Source organism: Glandiceps talaboti, chromosome 7 (assembly GCF_964340395.1).
Source record: "Glandiceps talaboti chromosome 7, keGlaTala1.1, whole genome shotgun sequence".
Classification (NCBI taxonomy): Eukaryota; Metazoa; Hemichordata; class Enteropneusta; family Spengelidae; genus Glandiceps; species Glandiceps talaboti.
In genome coordinates this window covers 4,573,650-4,599,809 of record NC_135555.1, presented here as the reverse complement: position 1 = coordinate 4,599,809, position 26,160 = coordinate 4,573,650, and the positions used below count along the sequence as shown (strand labels likewise).

General features: G+C 34.6%; 1 protein-coding gene across 1 annotated transcript in view; it reads right to left on the bottom strand.

Moving 5' to 3' along the window:
- Positions 1-823: 823 nt before the first annotated feature.
- Positions 824-26,160, bottom strand: part of LOC144437807 (kelch-like protein 11) — a 36,028-nt gene continuing 10,691 nt past the window's right edge. Inside the window, exon 2 of the mRNA XM_078126834.1 lies at positions 824-1,376. The gene's annotated coding sequence lies outside the window, so the exon portion shown is untranslated. The remainder of the gene's footprint in view (positions 1,377-26,160) is intronic.

Here is a 26,160-nt window from a genome sequence, read left to right as displayed (position 1 = left end):
AGAAGAGGTATTATTACAAGATGCTTGCCATTGATTCATTGCCAGCTGACTCATATTCAACCTGTTCATCTGTCTGAGCTGTAGTGGTTGAAAACTGGTATGAAATTTCCATCATATATTTTCTGATGTCCCTGAAGGACAGTCCAAGAAATCCAGTGATAAGCTATATTGTTTAAACACCTTACTTTGACAAACACATGGGACAGATGCTTGGTTGGATTATCCTGACTATCTAAGTTGACGCTTATCATTCATGTTGATGGACTACAAGGCAGGAAGATTATTAGTAGCTGCAGGGCATATACATACATCAAGTCACCTTCAACAGCAGGTTTCTTACAATCTGTATATCTATCATTTCCAAATACAATAGAAGGCTGTCACAACGCTGTCTCATTTCTTCAGCTCAGTTTTAGAACCCTGGTAATCTAGACAGGGAAATCTTATCAAATTTATCAGTTTCCCATAAATATAACCCTTCTCTTGGTGAAAACACATGACAAAATGCTAGCAGAACTCAGGTACATTTTATAAGCTTACAGCCTTTTCTAAACATAACATATCATTGCAGACAGCTGTAGCTTGTCTGGTTTTCAATATGTGCTCAGTGTAACAATTAAAGTGAATGTTTAGTATTTTGGATGCTAATCTATGACCACTGAGTCACATTATCACATTGCTGACCAAAAATAGCAAAATACTGAAAATTACAGGTGTGTTCTTATTTTCATGTTATCTTGAAAGTATCACAATGGATATTTGCTACCTACACCATCACAGGCTATACATTATTTATACTACATATAAAATTTGAAGGTATATTTTTCTTATATTGGTACTACTGAAATATGTAACCACGGCTATTTGGGTACACATTCGTATGTTGTCATACATTTCACATTAAGGTGACTAGCATCTTATGTGTACTTTTCTTGAAGATAATCTTGGACAGTAAGGTATATCAAGGGACGTTTTGATGCATTAACTGTCACTTGCTACAGAAAATACTAATGGAATACAACACTTCAGTTTCTGATCAATCATAAATGTTATCAGATTGTGGAGAGACGAGGGGGCAAAAAGGTAGATCAAGGTGACATTTCTCAATTAAAATGTAAGCTTCAATGACCATAGCAGCTTTTATCCTGTGACATTTGCTATACTTGAAAAGAGATTTGATAATGCTAAAAGAAGGTACACATCACAGACGTGGTGGGGTGATAATGTCAGCTAGGCTTCTTATGAGTTTTTCATACATTCTGGAACAGTCCATTCTTCTCAAAAAGGTAGTACAGGCAGTTTCTTAGTGAGGGACCAAGTGTTGATATTCTACATAACAAGTCTTGGTCTGGCATCATGTTGTCTTGTTTTTCTTCCTGGAAAACAAAACACAAATAATTTGTATTTAGAAAATGTTCTAGTATTTAAAAAAAATATTGAAGCAAGGTACCAGTAATGTAGAGAAGTCAGGAATGCAGGAACACAGTAATGTAGACAGGTCAGAAATGTAGAAAAAAGGTGATGTACATAAACAATAATGTAGGCAAATCAGTAATGTACGCAAATCACATCAGTAATGTAGAAAAACTAATGTAGACACTAGTAATGTAGAAAAACTAATGTAGACACTAGTAATGTAGAAAAACAGTAATGTAGAAAAACAGTAATGTAGATAAACAGTAATGTAGCCAATCTATGAGTGGATGAATGACTAAGAGAACTGTGAAAGTTGAGAAAGACTCTAACTTGAAATAAGTGTTTTTGTGAAGGGCAGTAGATAAAATCTATCTGAATTGTGGTGAATTCCCCTGATATTTACTGTGGTTTACACCAAAGTTACTATAGAAACTATCCAAGTTTTACAAGATTTTCCCCTGATACTAGGTTTCAAACCTTAGCTAACAATAGGTACATAAATCTGACGGCTAGAATTGTACTTAATTGCCATTTCGTGTCCACCATCCTCATATTCCTACCTAATTGTTAGAATACACAGCAGCTTACATCATACATCAAAACATTGTCATATTTATTAGGTCTGCTTCCTGTCAACAGTTGTATGAAATTACTATATTAATTTGACAAGTCTCATAAAGCTGAGATAAATGAGAAAGAATACACACACAACAAAATAACCCCTCCCACAAATAAATGGACTCAACCACCTTCACTTTGACAAAGACAGGGAAGTCAGTCTACTTTGGGGCAGTCAATATTGCTGTCATTAAGTCAATTTCTTTGTATAAAAGGCAATGTTTGGTAAAACTACTGTAGGTAATCACACATCATTTACTAGTAGACGCTATTAAAGTAGCCATTTTATGACAGGGACTAGAGCTGTTCAAAGAAAGTGACTTGAATAACGTATACATTGTATTTCCTACAGCTGTTTTAATAAAAATATTAATGTCAACCCCTGTCAATCAAGACCTAGTTATATCGAGATTAACAGCACTGTGAAATTTTGAGTGAAATTGTACAATGAATACTATAACAAATACACTTCCATTTCACAATATTTCACATGTTGTGTTTTCGTACACCATAACGAATATTTGTATACTAGTATGTACTACTTGTTTAATAGGCCTTGACAGTCATATATTTAGTTCTCTCCTCCCTACCTGTCTAGAATTTCTACAACACAAAGAAAATCATGATACAGAGAAAATAACTTATCACAAAAACTGCACATAGGATCCACACAGCATGGAATGTCTGAAGTTCAGAAAATGTTCTAATTACAAATTATTACCATGAAATATCTATTGTGCCTCCACATTCCTCATGCTATAATTGAGTTACAAATCTCTATATATATTTGTTATGTAATAGATTAAGAGTGTTTTCATCTACAGAGTTTAATTATCCTGAATAATTGCCATCTAATGCTGATAAATAGAACATCAAACATTAGTTGACAGATAATTGAGTAATGGGATTTGACTAAATGTAGACAATATGACGTAAGGAAACAGACAATGTCCAATTTAATTATTTACGCATCATTTTATGAAGTGACTGTCTGTGATGCCAAGTGATTAAATGGTGTTAGGAACTCCTAATTATGTAAAATACTGAAATGAAGTTGACATGAAATATGTCAAAGTAGACAACTGGTGAAGTAAGAAAACAGATGATGTCAAATTTAATTATTTATGCCTCATTTTTATGAGGTGACTGTCTATGATGCTAAGTGATGTAATGGTGTTAGACATCATAATTATGTAACGTATAACAATGAAATTGACATGAAATATGTAAACTGTCATATTTTATGTTAGTTTGACTCTTACTTATATTGTGGTATGAATTATGATGGTTGTTCACAGTTTAGTTTATAAACTAATATTACATGGCAGTCATTTTAGATTCAAAATCTTTAATGTAGAATGCATCTTAGAAATAAACTCTTTTGTTAGAAAACCCAACCTATTCTCAGTTAAAAATCAACAACAAAAATATTTGTGAAATAGAGGTCAAAATGATGACAAAATTTATTCATTTTAGAATCCAATATGGCCATAGAATCCAACATGGCCGTAGAATCCAATATGGCCGTAGAATCCAATATGGCTGCTGGATACTGTTAATGTCAAAAGAAAATAAAACATTGGTGCTTTCCTTGCAAACAAGATGGTTTGGAGATAATTAAACAACTTTGATTTTCTGGGAAATTGTCCCTGGCCACATTCTACTTTAAACTTTAGAGATTATCTTACAACTGAATCGTTTTGTATTAAATGTTATAAAAATATTGCAAACTAATAAATACTTATCACACATCAAGTAGAAAACCTAAATGTTTACAAACTGAAATTAAATATTGTCATGAAAGCATACAATTCTAATCCAAACATTTTGAGGTGTCTAAGACCCTCAGTGGGTCACCAGAAGTCAAGCATTCATCTAAAATATACAAATTATCAGTGACTTGAACAGTCACACGTTAATGGCAGATATTACCAAGGTGTTACCAAAGCTTTTGTTTTTTTCAACTTTAGCATTATTAAACACATTAAATTCTTTAGATATTAACATGACTCACTCTTTTAGTATAATAAGAGTTGTGAGTTAAGAAATATTTGACATAAAAATTTGGGTGAAAGTTAAGTAACTGATTAATATTTTCCTAAATAAGTATTTGTAAGCATGTTTAAAAAGACTTCACTTGCAAATGACATAATTTATCAACCATTTACCCAACAAAAAGATTTTCTGAAATTTTTTTTATTTTGATGTAAATTTCTTACACGACTCAACTTAATTTTGGAGTCGCTCTAAAGTAATCTACCCATAGCAAAATTTTGTTCAAAATTGAAAATTTACAATTTTTTAACTAGATTTTGTACCGAGATTCTTCCAAATATATCTAGTAAAAGGAAGGTTAATACCATCTAAGAAGAGAACACACAAATTCAGATTGACTGATGGTCACTAAACCCTTCCTAGACACAGAAAGGTCTGCAATACTTCAGTTCTGCAGCTTTGTATGTTCTCCAAACTAAGTAAGGTCAAAGGAATACTTGGATCTACAAATGCCATATATAATTCCTCTCAGCTACAAATTCCAAACTGTGCACTTAGACAACTTCCCTCGTAATGTCAAATTTGTGGTAGCGTAGTAACTAATGAGTCTGGCATAGATAACTTATGCTGATCTGATGCAGTCTTCTATTCTTTCACTTTATCTCCTACCGATCACATTATAGCAATTTAATGTGTACTCAGGTATTGGGCTCTGATCCTGACAGAGTAATCCATCATCTAGTATTGTCGTTGCGTGATGCCCATCCCTAGGTTCAGCACGAGATGATAATTTCAATCATTTTCTAAATTCTTAGCGTAGATAGGAGCAACAGAATACAAACACCAACATCCTCCTTGAGCTCAACTGAAGTGCCTAACCAAAAACCAACAACAGTACCAAAAACCACGTTTAAAGGTCTTGCAAAAAAGTGACCCCTGGCAAATATATTATATCATCACTCACACACCGCTGATTCGTATGTCGGTATTTTTGTCATTTTAAAAATACATACCATGCTAAATCCTTCTGTCGATCTGTTTTATCGAGCAGACAGTTTTATCAATATTACAGAAGCATCATCTGTTTATGACATGATGTATCTATCAGTGAAATGCCCAGACGAACCTGATGGCATTATGACTAAACTGTGTGTAACCCAAGACTTGATAACAGTGTACATAAATCATACACTGACAGTGCACTTATCCTATTGTTACATCTATCTTTACAACAACATTATTCCTGGTAAATATCCCAGGGTTTTACTCTTTCATCATTACAGCTTGTACAATCCAGGGTTCTCTTCTTTGTCTTATCTGTATCCCCCACCCATGATTTTATCTACATGATATTCATACCTTTTCCTTTTAAAAATTTTATCAGGAGTTTTATTTGATAGATAGGAACTGACTTTTCAACTTTTTTGTGTATATTTCACGTTATCATCTGATACACGTACAGACAGTTTCTATGATATCATATATTGTCATTCTTAGAGGAATTATACAAACTGTACAAATGCTACTCCCAAGTGACCTTACTTTCAATAAAACATACCGGTAGTCAAAATTGTCTTCAGGCAATCTTTAGAGAAGTTATCAAACTCTATTCATTCTAGCAAATAGGAACTATGCACTATGCATACTATATTCTTTTATAGCAAAATTTGCACTGAATCTGTAAAATTTGAAGGTGGTGATGGTGATGGTGATGGTGATGGTGATGGTGTGTGGGTGTGGGGTGGTTGTGTGGATGGGGATGACCTAAATTGTATGTACTTTAATTTTTAAGGAGTAATTTTATAACTGATCAATTTTGTATCTTTAATCTTGATTGTGAGGCAATGCATACATCATACTCTGTGTCAGGAGACTAGAGGTAAAGCATAGTGGTAGAAATGTCAACATTTTTACACTCAAATGTACACGTACCAACAGTCATCTTTAAAGGTTATTCCTCATGAAAAATGGGGAGAATGTATCTTATTAATGAGATATGCAGTCGTTTTTATTCCATTAGCAGTCACCAATATTTCAACACTACAATTTATTACACTGAAATATATTTCATTTTTTTACCACATTATTCAATTGTAAAAGTGCCAGGATTCTATGAAGTTAGATATTACTACTAATATTACATGTGCACCTACAATTCAGGGTAGTGATTTTATTCTGCAAAATTTTTCTTTTAAAATTTTTCTTAACTTAAAAAAAACTCCTACATGCAGTATTCCTTTTTGTTCTTATAGTATGATGCACAGCAAGCATTTTGACAACAAATTGAACAAATGAGGTGTAGTGGTTTTATATTTCCGAGCTGAATACAAAGATTGAACCTCTGGATACCAAACATACAGGTGTAGACATAGCAATGTCATCGCAGTACACACTTCAATTAAGACATGCTAATTTTCTACTTATTAATTATTGCTATTTCAACAATTTGTCATTATGACAAGCAAATCTTAATTAATAGCTACCATCATAATCCCATTAAAAGTGTAAAATTACCATATAATAACTGAAACGTGAAAACAATCACAATGATGGTTTATTTGTTAATTATAGTCAACAGAGTTCCACTATCATCTTCTACCCTATTTATTTTGTCATGTGATCACATCTCAGGTTATTTTCACCGACTGTTGTCAATCTTCTACCATGATGCTATCTGTGTAGATACAGATATATATTTAGGCACATTCTTGCAAACCAGAGCTGTTATTTCTTCCACGACACTGCGAAATAAAGACACACCTCTTGGCAGTGCATCTTGAACAGTGTCGTAAAAGAGGCTGTGGTTTACGATGCTGATTCAGGCTGCAATGTACATTTATCTCCATTCAGAAGAGGGCTTTGCAGAAAAAAGTTGTCCTTTTGCTTGAGATGTTCGGAGGTCTCAGTAGAATCACTGATTGCAGGTTTACTTATTCAATCTGTTCAGCTTTACATGATCCAAGTTTTCACGACATGCATATTACAAAGTTTTTTGAAGGGTTTTTCTTTGATATTACTGACACTGGTATAATTATGATATTCTCCAATATTTTTCTTTACTTGTCTAGCGACTCATAGTGACAAAGGCCCCTTAGGTCATGCATATTTTCCTTGGCTGAATGAAGAAAAATATTGCAATATAAGATCTAATTACTTACAAAGCAAACGCATTGCCTCAATTTTGTTCTATATTTATCAAAAAGCCGAGTATGTACAGACTTTTACTACTAAGTGTGTAAGTCTAATTCTTACTGAAAGCAATCATATATCAATCTCTTCTCTTTTCCTTATATTTTAATCAATTATTTATTAACTTGGCCGTAGGAAATAAAAGAAAATCTACATTGCGGGAAATGAAGCGACTCTTGATTTCTTCCAGTTCAGTTTTCCATGATATTAAATTAAATTTGCCCCCGGCTAAAGTTAAATATAAGGATATTAGAATTTTGTACATCTGCAGTAATATTTTAGATTACAAAGAAGTTGAAAGCGACAGTGTTCATTTTTTAATCTGGGTGAAATTGTATCAACATTGAAATATTAATGTCTTTCTGACTATGAAATATTAAAATTGATATATAATGTATAAACTAGCTGTTGTTTTGTCATATAATGAAAAGTAATGAAAATGCTTCAGAAATAATAAGGAAGGTAGAGTACACTTCTAAATAGCTTATGTACTTGAATTTGAAAGTATTATTAACTATGTCATGGGCCATTATTTGCATCAATAATCAAAACAAACGGAACACCCGTCAAAATTTACAACATGAATTTTATATGAACTGAGTTTTTAACGATGAGGCACTATACAATAACAAATATCACGAAGGAAAAGACATAAAAATTAAAATTATAGCTAACATTTCAAATTTTGTTGATTATCCAATTATATATGTAAAGAATGCAGGATCTCAGGCCAATTCCCTATGTATATATATGAACTACATACATACATCTACTTTCTACTTCTGCCTGAATGCCCACTGATGAAGAACATTTGTACATGCTTGCGTTTCCTAGGTTACCCCGGCAGCAGGGGATATTTACTCATGTACGGATGACGTATCTTCTGTTCAATTTGAGAAACAAATACAAGTACTTGTAACTACGCATGAAAACAAATGACCCTAAACCAAATTATCAAACTAGAAACTGAAATTACATCTAATGATGTTTTTTTTCCCCTTTTCTTTCACTACAAGATGACTAATTTGAGTACATGCAGGTTTGTGGAATTTAACAAATTGTTTTGGATTTCCCTTTACAAACATGTCTTGGACAAAATTACTCTAAGGTTTTGTTAGAGTTTGTGGTTGATTTAAGTTCTTAAGTTCTTTAAGTTTTGAAATATTTCAACATAAACCATATCATAGTCTAGCCTAGAATCCAGTTGAGTGTGGATTTCTGCTCTCGCCATTGTAGGCGATTAGTGAGAGTAAAATTCCCAACACAACAGGATTCTAAGCTAATCACAGACAGCCCAGAGACTTGGCTATGTGGCTCTACATACTGTCAAGTCAGATAGCCAAGTCTCTGGGCTTCACAAATCATGGCTAAAGGCATGGGAAATTTCAAAATTGAACAAATGATTTTGGATATTACAAAATATACAATGTTATATTTGTTAGGAGCAGAAAGTTAAAATTTGACAGAGTTCCACTAACTCATCGCCAGAGTTGGATGAAATCCATATAAACCTAAATGTACTCTAGCAACCCCTTCTACCCATGGGAAAAACCTAAAACCTTACCATGGATACATATTGTACATACATACATCGAATATAACTTGTTAGTTGTAAAATTATACCTTTATAGCAGGAAGTTATATTTCCACAGTTGTCAGTTTACAAAACATAATTATACACAATACATGTTATTGTTCCTACAAATACATACCATGGCCACCTGCTGTTGAATTTCATACATTTTTCTTGTTACCTTGGTTACACTGGTATTACTATTTTTTCTAATTCCCTAATGACTATAAGACAACCATTCATCTATTCGAAATCTCATGAATTTTGAGAGGATGTCAACTGTTTTTTTGCAAGAGGGCATCCTTTTGTGGTTTTATCAGTAAAATTTTCCCACCTGAGGCTTTGGCACAAAAGCTGTGGATTTTCTGTTGGTTTGGCTTCTTTTACATACTTCACTAATGAATAGTTTGATTTCAATGGGCTTTGAAAATCTCATCAATTTTTCAATATACACGTATTTATTTATCAATAGCCTGTCTATACATCTATGTATTGTACATGTTCCCTACAGTGTATCTCAGGACTATTACAAATTCTACTGTTTCTTTTACAAAAGCTCAAAATTTATGTACAGTATAGTTTTTAGTTATTCGTTAATTTTGTTACACTAACAGATAAATATATTCAATTTGCTGGTATGTAAGGCAGGCCTGTCTACTACCTAAATCTGTTAAGAAATGTAGCGGATTCAGGCAATAGACAGGTTAATGTAGGACAGCCACAATTCACAGGACTACAGGGCAGCTTCAATTCACAGGACTATAGGGCAGCTTCAATTCACAGGACTACAGGGCAGCTTCAATTCACAGGACTATAGGGCAGCTTCATTTCACTGGTTTATATCACTCATGGCAGTCTTGTACTGGTGATGAGGATTGACTCAATTCACTGATCTACAGGTAATAGGGCTGGGTAGCCTCAACTCACATGTCTTTAGGGCAGCCTCAATTCACTGGTATTTAGGGCAGCCTCAACTCACATGTCTTCTAGGGCAGCCTCAATTCACATGTCTTTTAACAGGGCAGCCTCCATTCACTTGGCTTTAGGGCAGCCTCCATTCATTAGTCTTTAGGGCAGCCTCAACTCATAGGTCTTTAGGGCAGCCTCAATTCACATGTTATAGGGCAGCAACATTTCACTGGTTTATACCATCAATGGCAGTCTCATACTGGTGATGAAAGATTGCCTCAATTCACTGATCTACAGTGAATAGGACAGCCACAATTCATGGATCTTCAGGGCAGCCTAATTTCATTGGTGATTAGAGCAGTCCAAAGTCACTGACAATTGTTCATTGGTCTATAGGGCAGCCTCCATTCACTGGGCTTTAGGGTAGCCTCCATTCACTGGTCTATAGGGCAGCCTCCATTCACTGGGCTTTAGGGTAGCCTCCATTCACTGGTCTATAGGGTAGCCTCCATTCATGGATCTTCAGGGCAGCCTCATTTCATTGGTGATTAGAGCAGTCCAAAGTCACTGACAATTGATTCATTGGTCTATAGGGCAGCCTCCATTCACTGGGCTTTAGGGTAGCCTCCATTCACTGGTCTATAGGGCAGCCTCCATTCATGGATCTTCAGGGCAGCCTCATTTCATTGGTGATTAGAGCAGTCCAAAGTCACTGATAATTGATTGCACTGGTCTATAGCTCAACCTCATAAAGTGTTTTGATGTGAATTCTACATCTAATCAAGATACTAATTAACTATAAATTGTCCTGCTATAGCACAAAGGCTTCATTGTAAGTTTAGGTGTGTTTTTTTTTATGAACAGCTATATATTGTGTCTTTTGTATCTTGGAATGGAAATGGTTCCAGGCTCTACAATAAAATATATACCTTCATTTCATCAATGTATTGGAATTTTCCACAAGCTGAATAATTGCTATTTAATTATTCATAGTCATCTTTTTATTGTATTTTAACAATTTTTATACAAAACACTCAAAACCTCTCATGAGGGTTTCATTTTTCAAAATAATTTTTTAGGAAGGTTATAATGTTTCATTTTTGGTAAATGCCCCAATATTCTCTTCCCCTTTCAACAAAACTACAATACAAAGGCTTGCAGCCTACAGGCTTGGTCATGCAGCTTCACTAAGATGAAACTTGTTTCACATTCATTGTTCTGTGAGCCTTAGCAGTGATCCAGTGCTCCCTCCTCATGGGAGTCAGCAGACATACAAGTGTAATAGTATTAGATGAACACTAAATATTCATGACTCTTTAACTTATTACTTCCAGATAAAGTCATGACTATATATTCTTCTTCTAATATTAGATATGTATCTGCTAACTCCCATGTTGCAATGCTGGACCACTGCTAGCACAATAAGTGAGAAGTAAGTTTTAATTTGGTGTTTTTTGGCTATTATGTGAAATTTGTGTGAGTGAAATCATAAAATGACTCTCCAGAACCCAAAGTTTATGAAAATGCCTTTATTTCCTGGAGCGACATTTCTTTTTATCACTAAATTTTCAAAATGTCATGCAAAGGCTTGTAGTCTAGTGACTTGGAAAATAGGCTTGATAATGTCATATGTATGCCAGAACAAAGCCAGTATGGTGTGTCAGATAGCCAAAGTTTCTGAAAAGCCAGTATGCTGTGTCAGATAGCCAAGTTTCTGAAAAGCCAGTATGGCGTGACACTGAGATAGCCAAAGTTTCTGAAAAGACAGTATGGTGTGTCAGATAGCCAAGTTTCTGAAAAACCAGTATGGTGTGTCAGATAGCCAAGACTCTGAAAAGCCAGTATGGTGTGTCAGATAGCCAAGTTTCTGAAACGCCAGTATGGTGTGTCACTGAGATAGCCAAAGTTTCTGAAAAGACAGTATGGTGTGTCAGATAGCCAAGTTTCTGAAAAGCCAGTGTGGGCTAAGACTTTAGGTTAGCAATTCTTGCAGATTTCAGTTTTTCCAGAACAAGCAATCAATACTAGTACCCAACTTTGAAAATCTACTAAATGACCAGAGATGTGATACATTTTATTTCCCATCATAAAAATCACAAAATACTCTGTAGATTTTTCTTCTGTTCACTGCACTTCATTCCTAAATCAACACCCTATTGTCAGACCCCATCAAATCTCAAAAGGTGAAAGGTTCCCTTTACATTCAACACCTCTTCACTTTTTATTACAAAATTTTAACACTTTTGAACAAAAAGCAAAATATTTTCTGTAGATTTTGCTGTCTTTCACTGAGTTCACTAATGAATGCCTTCACTTTAACAGTCTATTGTACAACACTATAAACATTTTGAAAAAGTAAACTTACATTATTCATTCTACCTCTTAACATTTTATTACTAGATTTTACAACTTTTGTACAAAAACATTCAAATTTTCTGTAAATTTTTTAGCCAATCACTAATGAATACTCATTATTCCAGAAACTATTGTCATACCTCATGAAATTTGAAAAGGTGAAAACTGCTGTTTTTGTTCAGTGCACCTCTTGAAATTTTATGACCTAAATTTTCCCACTTTTCTACAAAGTTCCCTGATTAGTTCTGGAGGCCTGGTTCTTTCATCCATTACAATTATGAAGATCCCCCTATAGGCATAAGTGTACCAGCAACTCCAGATATCTGTTTTCAACCTACTTTTACTAAATAAAGGATATTTAAGACAGCTCTTTATCATTTTATTACCTAGCATTAATACTGAATAAGAAATTTACTACAAAACAGTCCCTCGTTTTATGTACTTCTCGCAAATTTTCACTTCTGCAAACAATGAGGTGCATTTGTTGTTGGACATAAAATACGATTTTCTTAAAGGCATAACTTGACAGCTTTATCACCCATGACATCCTTTAAGATGCACAGGACAAAGGTCTCATAAAAAAAGTAAAAGCCCGAAAAATTTCCCACAAAAAAATATGCGTACGACAAATTAAGATGGCTCAGAACCACACAAGATATGTCCAAAATGCTTGACAATGAATTGAGAAAAGAAAGAAATATACAGCTACCCTGGAATGTTGTAAAATTTCCTTAATTTTTGTAAATTTTTCTTAATCACCCTTTCATTTTGGGTCACAATGACCAAATAATGAAATCACATCATTGCATGTGAGATAAATTCAACTAAAAATAGCTGTAATCAATAACTGTTCCTATGTACAGAGAAAAGAATTCAATAACAAACATTTTATATTTCATGAATTTTCAAGCAAGGGTTACCTTTTCAAATAATATTACCCAATAATCAATTCTCATCAAATTACAATGCATGTCACAGAGAGTACAACTAACCATAGACCCTCCACGAGGGTCTATGAACTAACCCATCAGTACTGATGTGTCAATAATCATTCATTTCTGAATAAATTTTTGTTTAAATCAGAATTTAATGAAAATTTGGTTCTTTTTACCATATTTGATCAACTTTTATATGTTATTCTTTGTTACTGTTCTGAACATTGACTTAGATACCAACTACCCTATATCAATTGACATCATCCTTTGTGACAGATTTCTTACAATGGAATGCAGAGAACACTAAGAGCATGTGACAGTGGCGACAGACAGTCCACATTACCTATCTTTGTCATTGTTGCTGGGCAAGACAAGATGGCTATGCATATAGTTCACGGTAAATGAAAAAGTCTTCAAGCGTGTGTTATAACCTTGACTTTAAGCACTAGCTATAAACTCATACTCTTGAACTTAGTAACCATTCATTAAAATGTCACATTTATCTGTCAGCACAGTTAATTTTGTTGTTTCAACCCTTTCAATAAATCACTTTTCTATCAAAATTAAATGAACAAAAATTCTTGTTTCTCCATCATTTTTTATCAAATTTGAGCATGATTTTAGAAACAAGTTAGTAAAATTATGTTCATTATTTCCTTCATATAAGAATTTTTTGATAAAAAGTGATCACACACTACAAAATTTACAAAAATCAAATCTCCAGATTCTCTTACACGTCTTTGACAGGAGGCATCAAATATAAGTCTTAATCTAGGTCAGGTCACCACATTTTTTGAGTGTCAGGAAATCTAATTATCTGGTGTGGTATGCATGTTTCTGACACAAATTATTTTCAAGCAAGTATTTGCGATATCATATACTTCACTAATTTATTGCCTGTGTAATAAATTCATTATCGAACCAACATACTGTAATAATTGCTGGCAATAAAATATCAAACAATTTAGATTGCACTGAAAGAAAAATGTGTTGTATATGAATGTCTAGTAATTAGCCGAAGGGCTATGAGCTGGGTTTTAAATTGTAAAACTACCACACATTATTAATAGTTTTAGTTGGCTGCTTAAAAAAATGACACACATATTACGACCTAGGGAATTACCTGATCACACACATTTGTTCTGATTCTAATACTCTCTCCTTTTAACAGCTTTTTGTCACATTTTGAGGCATGAAATTTTTATCAAACAAATATACTACTGGTAGCAGGCTTAGTACCACAGCAGTTGACAATATCTGAGTTAATTGTGTATCTACATTGTACCATCCAGGGTGTCTGTATCTTCAGCTGTGAAAACAGAAACGGACTCTAGTCTAAACACCAATGCAGACTGTGCCCAGTATGCTACAATATCTGATTTGTATTCTCTGCCATTGCTCCCACGGTTTTGTGAAAGGATTTCATACAATTTTTACTACTGAAATGTCACTCGTGTCTTTCTAAATGGAATGCCCAATATTTAAATATCAATGAGTTATTGCCAGAGATATCAATTACATTTGTATTTGACATATTCATATTTACGATGGAATAGGGTATCAGTCATATAGTTGCATTCAATCTTTCCTGTCTTTCTCACTGTTTCCCCATCCCCTCTTTTCAACTTGCTGCTACAGTGCCAGTCACATGTGTGTGTACATGTATGTATATGTGTGTATGTGTGTGTGTATGTGTGTATGTATGTATGTATGTATGTATGTATGTATGTATGTATGTATGTATGTATGTGTGTGTGCATGTACATATGTATGTACCAAAGTGTGTGTGTGTGTATGTGTGTGCCTATATTCTGAATGACCTCTTTTCTTAGCAGGAGGAACAAAACTTGGCAGGAGGAGCAATTTGTACCAACTTAAGAGACCTGTTCCCATTCTTTCAATCTTCTATAGTCAAACAGCCAGTGAAATTGAAAGTCTTCAAAGCAAAGGTACAAAAAGTACTTTCAGATCCATAGTACTGAACACATGCCAGCTTGCCGTCCTGGGAAAACTTGTTTATCCCACAGAAATACATTATATAACAGCTTAAATGGTGTCAAAATTGTTTAGTTCAAGCACAGAACCCAGGTCTTTGGTTCAAGTAGACTTTGTCATGCTCTGTGCACAAATAGGTTAGTCTTACAATAAAACCCATACACTGACAGAATTCTCATTACACTGTAATAACCAATCTCTAAAAACAACTTGAGAAAACACACAGTAGCCTTGACAAGTCATAAATTCTCCCCTCACCCACTTCATTGAAACTACCATGGGTACTATAAATTATTGTCTGGGAAAGGAGATGATGAATTGAAAGTATCAATATTTCACTACTGCTCCTAGGGGCTGTTGCTTAGTTGTAGGTTCACTGTTTATTTTCACTATTGCAGTAAAGAACTCCCAGTGGACACACCACTTCAACATAATCACTATTACCAGTATTAGCCTACTTTAGCACTTCAAATGGGGATCTACTCTCCTCTACTACCCAAGCTTAGTGAACTTACTCTAACAATTGGTTTTCTTTGCAGCATCTTAGAATTAATCAGATTTACAGATGTGTTAACTGGTTACTCGGGGAAACACTTGACAACAAGATATCATGCCAAAATATTTTCACTTTATTTTCAACATTAAATAATACATATGTGTGCCATGCATGGGTATTGTAACTATTCATCAATAAGAAAAATGGATGGCACCTTTATGTCAAGTATGTTTTTTTGACAAAATGATGGAAATGAACATGGAACAACATGATTATATTTCATACTGGTCAGGTTTACTGAGATTAAGATATTCAAAATGTATATTCTGTACTAAAGAAATGACGACATGACTTGTAAATGATACAGAATGACCTTATGATATTTTCAGTTGGAATCTTACACATGTATATCACTTTGTGCTGGGCTTTAAACTTTAATGCTTTTTTTTCCTTCCCATGTATTATTCATAACTTTGCAAGTAGTATCTGTTGTTAGTGAGTGAAGCTTGTAGGAAACGACTCTCGTTATAATTTCTACATCACTGGATTCAATCCTTCCTGTATCCTCACAGGAGTCACAGAAGGGAAGCAGAACCTAAAATTGAACAAATTACGACCTTATTTTGGCATAGCAACAATGGTTGCCATGGTTTCAAATGACTGTTTTTGGATAAGGGAAATGATGATCTTTGCACAGAGCCTCCAGCTGACACTGACAGGATCTATTGAGATGAATATATTGTACATGAATGCTGTATTACCCATATCAATAGTTACTATGAATGTACATACATGTACTAATCTGTGTTATACTGTACAGAAATCTATATTTCTTTTTTGTGTGCTGGATATCTCTAGACAGTTTTTTGGTGTGTGTGTGTGTGTGTGTGTGTGTGTTTTATCTCTAGAGCATACTGAAATAATCAAAAGGGGATTCTTGTATAGTACATACACATGTAGATAGATGTATATCAATTTCACAACGAATATCTCATTTGTTGTGTTATTACACAGAATTTTGAAATTTTGAATATGAATTGGTTTGTGAGTATAAATGATCCTTGTCATATTTATTGTGAACAGAACAACCAATTTCACCTCTACGTAGTCATGTACAAATTGAGGAATCCCTCATTTGTTTTAATGTATTTTTGTTAATTCTGGGTGTGTATATCATTCAATTGTTGTGTGCAGTTATTTGAGAATGGCAGATAAAGATGATGTAAGGTGTTTACGACTAGAGTTGAAGTTGGCTTCTTTTTAGTCAATCTATATAAAGAATGTGACATTGTGTTACACAATGCTGTTTTTCACTAGGGATGAGAGGTAATTAGGGATGGCAGGATAGAAATAGCACTACGCTGCAATGAACAATGTTTCGTTATCCTGATGCAGATGAAATGTACAGCTTAAAATGCCACATAGAAACAAATAACTGACACTGCTAACTTTATGTCGTTATCGCTGATTGGTTGACAGATATAAGTTTTGATGAATCAGCCAATCAGAATCACTGTAGTTGAACTTGTGTAGTGTATGCTGTTTTGACAAGTTCTCCACGTTTTAACTTTCTAACGACAGCTTAGTCCTTATTATTTGTACAAATCAGTGTTCGGGATGCTTGGGGCGACAAAACGCTGCTAATCCCTTGTTTTGCAGACAGTATGTACTGGTTAATGAATGGAATTACAGCACAGTCACAAGGGGTTAATGACACTTTAAAAACAGATGGGCTGACAGTGTGCCAAACACCTTAGCATGACAATGGTATTCAGAGATGTTGTTTTCGCTGGGCAGGTACATGTTTCTGAAAAGCGGTAACAATTGGTATGGTGAGAGAACCCACAGCTGTACTATCTACATGTGATCCAAAGAACATTATAGAAACAAAGACATACTTATCTATAAATCTAGGACTTTGTAGAAAATCAGAAACAAAGCTGACACAGATTACTGGAATGACCATTCACCCTTTTTTTTTACTTCCTACACTAATTGTGGAAACAAGCGAGTCTTACTGGGAACAAGAATTTGTACAGACACGTGTTGTGATGTAAGAATGGCAATTAAGCAGAATGCCGGTTCAGGAGTTACTACACAACATCTACTACATATACTATTTATATTATACTTGACATTTTAACCCCTTCACACATTTCTGTGAACTCAATCACCAAAATCTGTTAAATTTTTACCATAATTTTAGTATAGATTCATAAAAATGGATAATTTCTTGGATACTCATCCAAAAAAACCCTGTGATTTGCAAAAAGTTTAAAAAAAACAAAAAAATTGTTAAATTAATTATGATGGGCTGGGTTCATGGCAATGAATTGATTGAGACCACAGAAGCTATAATATTTTGTTGAAAATGTAGTTTGAAATCCAATAGTAGACCTAAAACTGACAATGTGCTTGTCTTGAATATCAAATGCTGAAGTTTTCTGCCGATATTTTTAGTATGCCCTGAAAACATTTGCACTGGTCTATTACCATTTTGGACCATTCATTTGGGCAAATTACAAGAAATAACAGCTCTGGTTTGCGAGAATGTACATTAACATACAGATAGAGAAAGTCTGAACAGTTCTCATGTTTAATATTCATCCACAAAAACTTTAAATTTCAGCTTCAAGAGCTTTTATATGATTGACATTTATGATATTTACATAGTATTCTGAAATAAGTTTAGCCCACCTTTCAAATTGTTTACATTGTAAAGGAGAGGAAATAAAATAATAGTGATATCAACACTTTGAGAGTAACTGACTAATCTTATTAAGGAAAGTGACCATGTGACTAATTGCATTAAGGGCACTGTTTGTAATATGGCAAATTTCATTATGTATGTTGAATATTCTTAGATTGATTGACATTTAGAGAAAATGTCAACTGTTAATTTAACACCAAGTCTTCTGATATTATTTTTCAATGGATATTTCACTCGAGATAGGCAACCACAAAGCTGTTTTAACACTTCAGTAAAACACATATTTAGTGTTGTCATTGTGTATGAAGCAATCTGCCTACTTCCCCTGTGTATACAATGTACACTGTAAGACATACGATACCTTGCCATCTGCTCTCCCCACTATTTGATATATTTTCTGAGTTTGTGGTTTCTGGAAATGGGGTCGTTGACATGGCACTGTCATCGCATCATAGCCGTAACGCATCAGTGGCATACATATGTACGTGTACACATGTACCAGTGGAAACATGACTCAGCAGCACTGAGCAACAGCTCTAGGCTAAATGATTCATCCCAAATTGTTGAATTTAAACTTTTATAGCATTCCTCTAGACATTCACAGACAGTCATATTAAACTGAATTTGTCTGGCCATACAGTCATCTGTGAGTGCAAATGTAAGGCTGTGTCCTTAGAACACATCAATTCTTTGAACTCCTCATTTTAAGTAAATATATTGCTAGACCACACCTATTACTACCACATAAAGGCTAGGATCATGGAAAGGTTAAAAACAATATCCGAACTTGGGATACTATATAACATACCAGAATATTTAATTTTCAGCAATTTTCTTGTAAATTTTTTATGAATTTTAATAGCCAAACATGTATATTCTATGGAATAAGATTAATCGACGAGAACACTAATTCTTCTTCAATGTAAATTTTGTTGTAAACAAATTTAAATTTTCACATGGGTGTTCACTTTGTAATATAACATGTATATACATACACACACCCTAAATAAAACAATATATACATATACAGGAAGCTCACATAGATAATGTCCTTCCATTGAAATACTGGTATGCACATAGTGTATCCTCATTAATTTTACAGCGCAACCTTGGAAATATAAATAAACCCTTGAAATAAACGGTTTAAAATTGCATCCTCCATACTAAATTACCATGTAGTCATACCAAAATAACAGAATAATTTTAGATTCAAGTATAAAGTATTGTTATTCAAATTTTTCTCGATATTCTGAATGATGTTATTGACAATATTGACTATAAAATTGGAGACAGTTCATGGGAAGCGAGGTCACAGGAAGTGAATATTGTCCATGTAATTTTAGTTACTAGGGAACATGCAGATGAAAATGGTATCCTGAAAAGAAGGAAAATATTCAATTCTCACTGGAAGCTTGTCAGATGTTATATTTATCATATTTCAGAATAGGTCAGAATTTTAACATGCAACTACTATTGTTCATGCAACAGGACAATGACCTGGGGGTGACCGAGTTGATTAATTTGAGTAAACAATGGTGTATTGTGAATAGTAAATCAAGGTTGAAGCTGTAGAATTTGATGAATCATCATTTGTTTTAACTTAACCTTAAGTCCTAGTTTAAAAAAAATCAAAAAAAATCCATCGTCCACTTAAAAATAACTTTCTTCAAACTACATACTGACTATAAATAAATATACAAATGCAATCATACTTTATAAGAAAAAGTTAAATATGAAATTTAAATATATCAATTAGCGTAATAGTTACCATGGCTACATCAATCATCATGCATAAAATAACACTGACGGTCAGAAGTTTTTGTGCAAAAAGGTACACAGTTTGTTTTTGTTTTGTGTTACTCAGGGATACATTCCACAAGTTTCCCAGGCTTTTAAAATGCTAATTTTACCCTCATAGCAATGTAAAAGTTGAATGTAAAACACTTTAATTATAGGGGTACATCCATCTATCTCCTCATTATACCCTGTTATCAATTAAGGGTATCAATTAAACACTCCCATCATTAACTATCAGAGAGGTCAATACCCTTGTTCTTGGTCACATGGTACCACTTCTAAGGGTAGGCAAGTCAGCTGTGTTCAGTCTTTATCCCATGCCAGCTAACTCCCTTAGCTGTGTACAGCAATGATTGACAGCTACTAATTACAAATTAATAGTGTTTTTCTTCTTTATTGTTTGTAAGTAATAACCTGGCAGTGGCTTGATTAATGAATTCCTATGGGTATCTCCAATTTCCTTTGCTGTTGTGTTCATTTCTAAAGCCATATATTGTAAATGTTGATATAATCATTTGTATACCATAATTGCAAATTAATTAGTTTCCTTTCTTTATTCAGGACAACATGACGAGTGCTGACTTATCATATCTGATAATTTGTTAGGTGTGTGTTTCATCATATTTGATATTTTGTGAGGTGTGTGTGTCAAAGCATGTCAACTGATGTGAATATATATGAATGTGTGCATGTGAATGACGGTCTGTGTACATGTACACATGAGGGTATGTGTGTACATGTGAACTAAGGTGTATGTATGCATGTCAATGAGGGTATGTGTATATGTGCACGAGGGTATGTGTGTGCATGTGAATTAAGGGGTATGTCTGTGTGTCAATGAGGGTCTGTGTACATGTTCATGAGGGTACAGGAGGGTATATGTACATGTGTGAATGAAAGTGTACATGTATATCCATGTGAGTATTAGGCATCTGTGGGAATGAGTGAGGGAGAATCAGTGCATGTGAAATAGGCCGGGTGCCTGTGAATGAAGGTGTGTGTGTGTGTTCAAATTAAGGTGTGCATGTAGGCAAATGAAACTGGAAAGGGGAATGTTACAATATGTGAGCAATAGAGTTTCCTAGTATGGGTATCTGACATGGAATATGTTAAATGGGCACAGACTGGCTGTCCATGAGCATGAATAGTGTGTCTGTCAGCATGGCAATGGATGGTGGTCTGGGTGTGTCTGTACTTGTGGGTGGCTATTCTGTCTGTATATTTGGAATGTATGCATGTTTCTACAAGTGAGAACAAGTGTTTATCTAGAAAAAGTGGGAGCAGGTGTACATACAGTATTACACGGTATACATGTATATCTGTATGGATGATGTGGGAGGGTCTGTGTGCTAGGCAAGTATATATGTAGGTACCTTTAACAGTATTAGTGTATATCTGCATGACGTGTGTGTGTGTGTGTGTGTGTGTGTGTGTGTGTGTGTGTGTATGTATGTATGTATGTATGTATGTACATACGTACGTACGGATGCATATGCATGCATGTATGTTTGTTGTAGGTAGATAGATAGGTAGGTAGGTAAGTAAGTGTAGCAATGGTCTGAACAAATGACAACTTTCTTTGACAGAATGTGTGTCTGTATATGGCAATGGGTGTGTGTCATTCTGATGAGGACAGACTTTATCTGCATACCAACACCTTTCACTTTTATAAACTAATATATATATATATAATATATAATTGCTTTATTTAATTACAGTTTTACATTTGTCAATGTTGCAATGATAAACTCAAAAACATACTTGCAAACAGATACTCCACACTTCATACCACTGGGACTCACCTAAAGTTGAGTGCTAAAATGGATGCATGTTTTTATTTCATTAATACCCTTTCCACTTCCACTAGATCCTAGAACATTGATGATCTCACATCAAATTCAAAACATTCCTTCTCAGCTCTGCAGCTGTGTGTATACAACACATAATTCTCTTTCATCAACTGATATCATACCCAACACTGGTACTCCATTCTCATACATTTAAAGTTGCCAATATCAATGAAGACAAATGATAGAATATGTATATCTCTAGTGTCAGACCTTGTCCATTGATTAAATAGTCTCTATGACAACAGACTAATGTGGCTAGCTCTATATCTAAATTCATATTTAAGAGCCAAGGACTAGACAGTGTGCCTTTGTCTCTAATTATTTGATCTAATCTTTCCATTTACCGGACTCTTTGAGGTTTACCAAAAATTATCTTTGTGGATGTGGATATTGATAGCTCTTGTTGTTACCATGTTATGACTTTCGGGAGTAATTCTAATTTATGAACATTATACATAGATACAAAATATTAAATTACATACATGTACCACTATCCTGCTTCTTGTTACACATGCCTGTACACCATGTAGACAGACAGACAGACAGACAGACAGACAGACAGACAGACAGACAGACAGGCAGACAGACAGACAGAGACACATACACATATACAGTAATGATAACTGTACCTACCTACCTACATACATACATACATACATACATACATACATACATACATACATACATACATACATACATACATACATACTGACTGATAAACTTTGCCATGCCTATATACATATCACAACTTACTAGTCATGCTACACAAAAAAGAGGTATCTCACATAGAACAGAAACCATTGGTATAACATTACTTGCATGTCAACAGAATCTGGTCAATGTGTTACTTTGCAACTAGGAAATCATAAAACAGAGAACTGAAAGTTAAGATGCTGAAGTAAAAGAGCACCCTGCATGAACTCAAAACAAATGCTCTGGTCCTAACCACAGAACAAGACATTGTGTCAATGTTTTATGTAAACTAAAAGCCACATTCACCCTTGGGCATTTTTGAAACTGCAGATTAGGAACTTACAATCCAATGTACTATGGTGGGTGATGAAAACTTGTACACATAACATACACAGATAAAAGTCTTATCTTCATCAATATAATTCAAACATTGGAAATAGATGCCACACCAGATCATTCATCCAATGTATGTTGCTAAGTGATGAATGATGTCAACACAGTATCCATGTCAACGGGTGACAGTATCATTTGGCTTGCTACAAAGTACAAGATAACAGGCAAAGTTTGATGAGGTGTAACAACTTGGTGAAAGTTCTGGCTGACAGGGTTATGTCATGTGACTCATTGATAGAATGATAGAAAGTCAGGGGTTTAGCAGTGTAGTTTGTTCATTGGTCCATATCTAAGAACACAAACCACTCTGTCTAAACTAATGTTCTCAAGTCTTAGCTCCCAATATTTATGACTACAGTTCCCAACTGTGTGTTTTTGTTCGATAATGTCTAATGGTTCTCTGAAGACTAACCACAAACCTTCCCTTCTTGATCTGTAGTATGATCACCAACTCTGATAAACCCATCAAGTCAAGACACTTCTCCTTAAGGAGTGACAAAGTAGAATTCTATCTTGGCTAATCTGCAACAGAGATATATTTGTTTTCTGTTTCAGATGCCTGGGTTCCAGTCACAGCTTGGCTGATTTATCTCTGTCAGTGGAGTGAATGACATGTCTCGTTCTTTGTCGTTCTTTATTAAAAGACATGAGTTGACTGTATGATAGAGTTGAAACTATGGACAAACCATAGTACTGTATTGTATTAGTTTTGTATGGTGTTTTTTTATCAAGTACCTCATATATGTCCCTCTCATCACAACTTTTAAGCTTCTGCCTTTACTTGTTAGAAGTATAATGGACTTTTGTTTGACATATAATGGGTAATATTCAACAAGTTACGCTTCTGAGGTCAGTGTGGTTTCATTTTCTGTAAAGTTCTTCAAAGCCCATTTTGTACCATGATACTACAAATACTACATGCCTTTGCTGGACCAACACTTTCAGCTTTAAACATTGTCTCCACTTTCAGCTTCTACTCATGTTTGAATCTCCCTAGTCCCTACTACCCTTTGGATTCTTATGCATCAGGCTGTAATACCGTATACATATGCTCATCAAGATACAATAATACTAATAACGTGAATTTATAATACACCTTTCCACCTAAGAGCTCAAGGTGCTCACAATTATTACCCCTGGTATGAATCAATGGTGGCACAACAGCTCTTTATACTTCTTCCTCAACTCCCCAGGGAGCATACAATCCATTGCAGCCTGTGCAAGTGCATAGGATTAAGTAAAGCATTCGCATATCAACCACTATCCTACCAGGTCCTCAATTATACAGCTGGGTGTTGACTTAGGCACACTCATGGTTCAAATCTTGCCCAAGGATTTAACAATTCAGAAACAAACGGCAGCAACAGGCTCAAACACTAACCATTCAATCATCATGACGCCACAATACCATTTGGTTTAGCTGGGTTTCCATGTTCTCTTCAACCAAGAGACTTGACGAACTGACACATCATACAGGCCTTTCATTATCAAGTCAGCTAGCCAAGCCCCCAGGCAGTGTTCTCTACTTGTAGTGTGTCTGAAATGTCTTGAAATATACATACATATTGCCAGGCTAGTTTTGATAGATACAATCTATTGACAACATTTGGGGAATTGACTAAATATTTTGCTGAATTTGAAATATACTTTTTTATTTGCTGATAAAATTTTAGATTGACTTTAATATTTTGCTGAATTTGACGTTATTTTTGTCTACTTTTAAAATATGGAGTTAATATCATTAGTACTGATTTCAAATTCCAAAACATCCTTATTGCATCTTTGGTGAAATATGTACCAGCAATCATTCACAGTGATACTCTGAAATCTCTGTTTCACTACATTATCACCATAGAAAGTCCCTACATTATCACCATAGAAAGTCCCTACTAGCACACAAGATGTATATATTGCGGCTTTGATGGTCAACACAGATCTTAACATTGAGCTCTGAAGTGGATTTTACCTACTTGTAATGCTGAGCAAATATATTACCATAAGACTTCCAAATATTTTCACAGATTAGAAACATACATCATACAAAAACCTATATTATCAAATCATAATTATCTTTAATATCTATATTTTTGATGAATTACTCTATTACAAGCTACAGCCTACAGCCAGTAACAAACTATGTGCTCATAAGTACACACAACTAAACTTCTCATAAACAGTGTTTTGATCCATTTTAAAAACCAGATATAATGATGGTTCAATGGTTGGCCTTGAATCTACATGTTGGAGGTTTGAGCCATGCCAGGCTGTCGTCTGAATGCTTAAAATCCTTTGTCCTATTTCACAACAACCTAAATAGAAAGACTAAATTTCACGTACAGAATCTAAAACTTAACAGAAATGTTTCGTAAACAAGGAAACCTGGCTTTGGAAACCTTCCAGGAGATTAATGGAAAATAAAGGCAACTGATGGCGATATCATGGTCACTTCCATCCCAACAATAACAATACATACATCCTCCTATTGTAGACAGTGCCAGGTATAGAGTCACTTCCTGTCACCCCCTAGGCACAGTAGCTGTGTGTGTGTGGTAAAGGTGTCATGTTTTCATTGTTAGTTGAAGACATTCCCCCAAATTGCACAAACACACTGTGTGCGTTTGCTATCTTCATTTACCTTCTGTTGTTGTTGTTGTTAGTGTTGAAGAAATCAGATATGATGTGAAGTAAACCCCTCATCTCACCCCCAAGTCCCCAACCTCCTTTCTGGGTGACATCTCTATATACAATGGGGTACTGTTTGAATTCAGTGTTCATGCTAATCATTCTGTTTCATATCAAGGCTCAAACTGAACTTCTATAATTTGTAGTCTAATTCAGGCAAGTGAACTGTTTTCAGTCGTCACAATTTTTTATCGATTTCCATTGGTCTAGGAGACTACCATATTATATATTTGGTGGTCTAGATACAATTTTAATAGTCTATGTGCCCTTGACTAAGTACTGCTAATTTGGTAGTCTACATGTATATACAATGTTTAGACGTGAATGTGCCATGGACTACTGGTAATTTGGTAGTCTAGATACAGTGTTTAGTAGTCAATGTGCCATGGACTACTGGTAATTTGGTAGTCTAGATGTATATACAATGTTTAGAAGTGAATGTGCCATGGACTACTGCTAATTTGGTAGTCTAGATAGTGTTTAGTAGTCAATGTGCCAAGAATTACTGCTAATTTGGTAGTCAAGATACAGTGTTTAGTAGTCAATGTGCCAAG